The sequence below is a fragment of the Papaver somniferum genome, chromosome 9, assembly GCF_003573695.1.
Source record: "Papaver somniferum cultivar HN1 chromosome 9, ASM357369v1, whole genome shotgun sequence".
NCBI classification, from domain to species: Eukaryota; Viridiplantae; Streptophyta; class Magnoliopsida; order Ranunculales; family Papaveraceae; genus Papaver; species Papaver somniferum.
In genome coordinates, this window is record NC_039366.1 from 90,036,305 (window position 1) to 90,043,141 (window position 6,837).

Below are 6,837 nucleotides of genomic sequence, written 5' to 3' on the forward strand. Positions count from 1 at the left end.
TGCAAGAAGAATTAACCAAATTAAAGTCGAACTACTAATCTACGGACCAAAAAGGTTCAATGTTACAAATTTTTAAGCAAATCGTGAATTTCCTATTTTGGTACCACAATGGATAATAAACATAACAATTCTTAAAACAAAAAAAGAGTTTCAAGTAGTATTTTTCTCCCCTCTTGCTATCACAGTAGCAACTGGTTTGAGGAAAAAAGTGATCGATAGTTGAAGAAAGTAAACGTTTCCATTACATTAAAGCACCTAAAAAGAAAAAAAAACTTGAGCAACTCAGGCTTCTTTCATGAATGCTTTCGCTAATTAAATGTCATTTGGCTAAGCAAATATCAATAATTACGGATTTGGAACATGAGGTCGATAATAGTTAGCAAAATCCACTATTAAACTTCATTACTTGAGAAAATTGTACTTAAATGGCACCTTTGAGATTAAGAATTCCACCAACTCATTAAACCCAATAAGACCACCATAGTTATTTCAAAGATTCTCAACTTAATCAGCAAAAATTCGAATGCATGATTACCTGATACTACTGATCGTCATGAGAATAAATCACGGATCTCTAGACTACTTCTTTATTCTACTCTGTTGCTGGTGTTCATGCATTCCCCATCACTCTTCCACTCTCACCTGCAAAATCAACATCCATAAACTAACTTCTTGTTGAATAATTAAATGCATCAATTACAAATTGAAATCTTGGGTTTAATTTATTACATTGGATGGAAAGGTGGTGGAACTCTAATTTGTATGCCTTTCTGTACCAACTTCAGTCTCGGGTCATCATGTGCAAGATGAAGTATGCCCAGAAATCCCAAATGCAAAAGAATTTTTCTCCAGGAAAATACCAACAGAGTGTTTCCATGAAACTGACTACTGACGGTTTCCACGAATAGGGATATAAAATTCTTAATTAACCGCTCAAACTCTTAGAAGTTCTCCACGTATTGAAACGGGAAAAAAGAACCAGCAAGATTTGATTTGATCGTGACACGTTTTACAGTGTCAAAAAATTTTCTGGAACCGAAAAAACACCTTGACCTCAAACTCTTTGGAGCGATAGATTCCACTTCCCAGATGAAAAACGAAAGGCCAAGATCTATCCCAAGGACAACTGACAGTGGATGGCCTAAAAATCCACTCAGTTATAGATTAGTGATAATGGGTTTTTGTAACAAGCTATATCTTTCTAACTTGCCATCAGAATGCATCTTTAACCTCAACAAATAAATGTATAAATTATTGTGGCTCTTTTTTTTTAGAAAAATATATTTGGATGATGGCAAGTAGCAGATGAATTTTTACTAAAACAAGAATACTTTCTTGGATTTATGATAACTCTTCCCTTTGTAAGTGCGGTAAAACCTGGGAATTATTAAATCTCTACATTACTGTACACTGCTGCGAACCGAAAATGACCCAGATATGCTGAAAGCACGACTGAATCATCAAGAGCGCCGCGCAGCAGGCGCACGAGAGGTTGAGCTCAGCCGAAGGGGAAACCAAAGTAATAAAAATAAAAATAAAGAAAGAAAGAAAGAAAGAAAGAAAGAAGGCCTGGATGGACTTAGTCGCCGCAAAATATATGCACAACGCATTTACCAATAACATGAGCGCTCTAAGATGGTGACTAAGTAGAATAGATGAGCACATGAAGATGGTACCCACACCAACGAATTTGTGGCAGTCAAATGTGGCAATCGTTTTTTGGCTTTTACTGTTTTTGGTTGTTTTTTCTTAGGTTTCTTAACCATATTTTCTTAGGTGTCAAAAACGCATAATGTAATATGTACTTTCGATATTGTATGTTTATCTTTTTGTTCTGAAGATAAAAGTAACTCTTTCATACATCATGTGTTCCGTCTGTAGCCAATTGCAATAATGAATTTGGTCTAACCTTATTTATCTTTGCATAATCCTTTGATGAAACCGGACCAGAAAAACTTTTTCCTACTCACTTTGAAAGCATTCATAATCATTCTTTTAGTTATCCAGTTAATGTACAACTATTTTGTTTCTGCAAACATTTTAAAACATCGTTCATGTATTGAAAAAGCTATTAATTAACTTCAAAGCAAAAAACTTTAGAGTCTCGGTTGAAAACGCTATTAATTATCATTAAGTTAGTACCGATAGTGCTGGATTCGTCAAAAGCAACCCGGAAAGCTTGATATTTTGGGTATAGTTTTGGGTATTTAAATTTTGACTATCACATTGGAAAATCAAATCTTGAATGATTACTTACCATATACCCGAGCTCGGCAACTTCCTTGGATCAACCATATTGGCTGAACTGAGAATATATCAAGAAATGTGGCATATTCTTGAATTTTTGTTGTAATTACGATTCAGTAACTACTTTTTAAAATTTTGTACATGGAATTTTAGAGTTTTTTAATTATAAACCTAAAATATGGGTTCACATCATCTAGAATATCCCACTATCCGAAGGATCTGTTATTCTGGACATGCCAAAAGTACGATCAAATCACGAAGTCCAACGCGCCGAAGGCGCACTAGAGGTTGAGCCCAAGCCGAAGGCCTGGGTGATACCCTAGTTTGACTATAATAACAATTCCCTCAATAAGTCCTATTATAACTCCACATGTAAGTGTTTTTATTTCCAAAATTACCCATTTGTATTAAGACTGTTATAGGAACTTGATTTAATTTTCGGTGAAATAGGACTATCTTTGGGAGCCCCATATACAAGAAAGCCTTTGGAAGTCCTATTTATAAATCCCAGTCAACTTAAAAAACCCATTTTCCACTAGTGTACTACTCTCCTTTTCAGTTGTAATGTGATTTGATCATTCCTATCCACTCATTTCTCTATGGTATCACGGCCGATCAAGGCATGATCACCTTCTTTAGCTTCCGCCATTAAACCTGCAACTCAAAACCTAGTTTCTTGAATTTTTCTTTCAATTCAATATGGAATCAAATATTACTAAAGTTCCTTTACACACTATTGATAGTATAGTTCCTTCTAAACTCCAAGATCACAGCTTTCTCACTTGGAAAGCTTTACTTTTTCCTCTTTTCAAACGATACAATGTTCTTGGTTATCTAGATAGATCAAAAAGATGTCCACACAAGTATGTATATGCTGAAAAGGCGAGGGTACCCAAATATACCTCAACCTAAAACTTTTCCAACCTATAAGTCCTTTCTCCGAAAGTGATTGTCTATGGACTGAGTCGATACAATGCAACTAATCGGTTCACACTTCGTGTGATCGTCAATGGATACGAGATCGAGACAATACAACAGCAAAGTATGTTTACTTGATAAAAAGGTTCAGACTTAACCAAACACAATAGGATTGCTTATCAAGTAAATAGGAATTAACATTTGTGTAATTTACTTTAATTATAATAAAATAATTATAATGCGGAAAACAAAAGTAAATGACACATCAAGATTTTGTTAACGAGGAAACCGCAAATGCCAAAAAACACCGGTACCTTGTCCAGAATTAAATACTCTCAGGATTAAGCCGATACACAAAATTAAACCAACTTCGTATAGTTGAGACCAAGCAACTAAACCTATAGTTCACCTAGTTTCGTCTGTATTCCCATGCCTCCAACTTATGAATAAGTCATGTACTTGGAACAGTTCCTTTGGTTCGTATTCCAAACAGTAAAGGAACAACAAATCTGTTTGGTAGCAACTCTCTTCAACCAAGTGATGTGAGTTCGACAAAGGCTCTTCTGTTTATCTCAATAAGCTCCTTCGTCAGGTTCTTAGATCTGTCTTATTCTCAACTACCAAAGATAATTGTTAAGATTTTGCAATCAACACTTTTAATCACAAAGAATTATATTGATGCCGATCTACACAACTAATCAATCCAATCTACCACAAGGATAAACCGATTATAGTTGGATCCTCTATACTGAAACAAGTATTGTGCACACCAAAGATTATGAACCCCAAATCAGAAATCTTCAATATCTTCTTTGTCTTCAAATATTCTTAAATCTTCAATAAACGCCTGCACACAACAACTTGAATCTCTTGTGATCAATCACGCACAGAACAGAGTCTGTTAACAATGGATTATCAGAAGACGTCTTTAGATCTACAAACAGTCTAAAGATCCATGTCGAAACTTCGATCTAGTTTGAGTGAATCTTATATCAGAAGAGAAGATTCTCAAGCATAAACAAACTAGGTGCAATCAAAGTTCAACCACCGTTAGTCAATCAAATCAATCGAAAACACAAGATAAACCGCAATTATCTAGTTTCCCACCAACGGTGCTAATAGAGCTTCTCAATCCCAAAGAAGACTTTAAACTGAGCGGTCGTAAGAGATTTCGCCTAATTAGGTTACTCTCCTCTCCGAATAGGCGGCGTCACCAGTAACAACACAACCGAGGAAGTTTGCTGTCATGAAGGATTAGTTTGCTAGAAATGCAAACTTCAAGTATTTATAGACAAGGAAGTTTGGACACCAAGGAATTTCCAAAACCGAAAATATTCTCAAGATATGCAATATATTCTAAATTCGGTTTCCATAATTCCTGGAAATGCTCTGTCCAAAATAATAACCGAAAATCTCTTTGGAAAATCTTCAACTAGTAAATGCACATTACTAATTCTCATTTTCCTAAAATAAAATTAAAAACCTTAATTAAAAGATTCTTAACTTATTTATGTTTCGATCCTGAGATTTTCTTCCTTTCGCTATTAAGGAATAACTTTGAACAATTAAAGATAAGCGTTACATCACATGTTCAAAATATGTCGACATCCTTACTTTGTCAGTCCTCTTTCATACTTACAACCTTGAAACCGATTTGCCACACTTCCAAACAAGTTTAGAATTGGTTCATCTGACTTTCAAGAACTATGTGATTGATCAAGAACACTCAATCACAAATCATGAGTTTAACGGTTCTACCAAAACAAGTTTCGGTTCTACCTCCATGTGAGTATTGTGCATAGTCACACTAGCTTTCCGAAATTCGGTTGACTAGGTACTAGGATCGGTTCCCCACATATATATGGTATCCAACTTGTATGTGTTGCACATGTCCATAGGATCGGTACCCCTTTGCCTAGAAACGTGTTGCACATGTCCATAGGATCGGTTCCCCTTTCTGCTAAAACATGTTGCACCTCATACAAGGATCGATTCCCCTTTGTGATGTGTCACACCTCTTACTAGGATCGGTTCCCCTTTACCCAAAGTCGGTCTCATACAAAATCAAAAACTCGATCATACCATATCATGTGATTACTTAAGATCGGTTTCACTAATAAAAGTCATACCAATACATAAGTCAGGCCTTTGTGAATAGTTTTACCAAGAACACAAACAAGTCATGAGCGGTTATACTAATCACACATATTGGTTGTTCACAAGAGATGCAATGAATAACAATACCAATAACGCCTGGCGATTTCCTTTTCGATTCACAAAACAAGTTCATGAATTTACTTCCTTAAAACACATGTAAAACATTGTTTCCTAGGATGAAATCCTCACCTCATACCCATACATAGTCACAATAGCATTTAAACGATTATGTCGATGTCTTATCTACAAAGTTTAATGGTTAAGCAATAAACCTCGTATTGTATTCCTTAATACTATGTCTATCTAGAGTGTTCATGTTTCACAGTTTTGTTTTCAATATGAACGACTTGAAAGATACGTTAGGGAATGAAACAGTTCAAGTCAAATATGACTAACCTCAAGTGGAAGGATGATGTTGTCGTTGTAACTTCTTACTTCTTCACTTCTTCAAGTCTTCGCAATACTTGTAATGTCTCATATCCTAATACTTTCAAGCTAACCTATACAAAGTTGACTCTAGTACATAATCAGGCGACTCTTTCAATGAGTTTCGATTCACTAAAATATGACAAACAAACTTGACATACCAACGTTTGGTGGGTTCATCCGAGCTATGCTCTAACATATGCACAAAGAGGTGTTGATCCTGAGGAAACTATTAATCTTGAGTGGATTCGATGGAATGAAGAAGATCAGATTATTATCCCGTGCATTCAATCAACAATTTCAGATAGTCGTATCTCGTATGTAGCTGGTCCAACTACTTCTTATGATCTCTGGTAATCAATTGAAAAAAGATTTGCAGCAATTTCTTCAATACATGTTATTCAACTCAGAACCAAGCTCTCATGAATTAAACAAGGTAACTTTACTATGATTAACTACCTCAATGAAATCAAGAAAATATCTGATTCTTTATATGTTGCTGGATCTCCTATTTGTAAATCTGAAATAATTGTGAGTGCTCTTAATGGTCTTGGATTTGCTTTTAATCCATTCTCTACATCCATTCGAATAAGAAATCCTCCAGTCACTCTAGGTGAATTACATAATCTTCTACTGAGTGAAGATATTGTTTTGTCTGAGAGATCTAAACATGTTATTAACTCTGAAGAAGTTAAGTCCTTTGCATCTTTTAGAGCAAATAGATCATTTTCTCATAATAATTCAAGATCTAACTTTCACTATCCTTCAAGACCATCATTTCGACCACATTTTCCTTCAACATCATCAACATTTACTTTTTCCACAAAATTCTATGTCACAAATGCTTTCACTCAACCTACAAATTCTCCTACTTGTCAAATTTTCTTCAAATATGGTCACTCAGCCATTGAATGCAATCAGCGCATGAATTTTTCTTATCAAGGTCGACCAATACCTCTCAATATTCATGCTAAGCATCGACTGATGTTTTAGGTGAAAATCCCTGGTATTGTGACTTAGGAGCAACAGCTCACATCACTTCAGATGCTTCAGACCTTCAAGATTTTCGTTCATATACTGGTATACAAC

The 6,837-nt window shown here is 35.2% G+C and overlaps 1 long non-coding RNA gene across 2 annotated transcripts; it reads right to left on the reverse strand.

The window, feature by feature from the left end:
• Positions 1–869, reverse strand: LOC113308497. 2 transcript variants are annotated; one of them, XR_003339829.1, is made up of 3 exons: positions 730–869; positions 536–642; positions 1–255 (listed from the first exon to the last, which is right to left on the reverse strand). It is a non-coding gene; the product is annotated as an uncharacterized LOC113308497 (long non-coding RNA). The 2 variants fall into 2 exon arrangements; XR_003339828.1 differs by having other exon boundaries at positions 1–642.
• Positions 870–6,837: the final 5,968 nt, after the last annotated feature.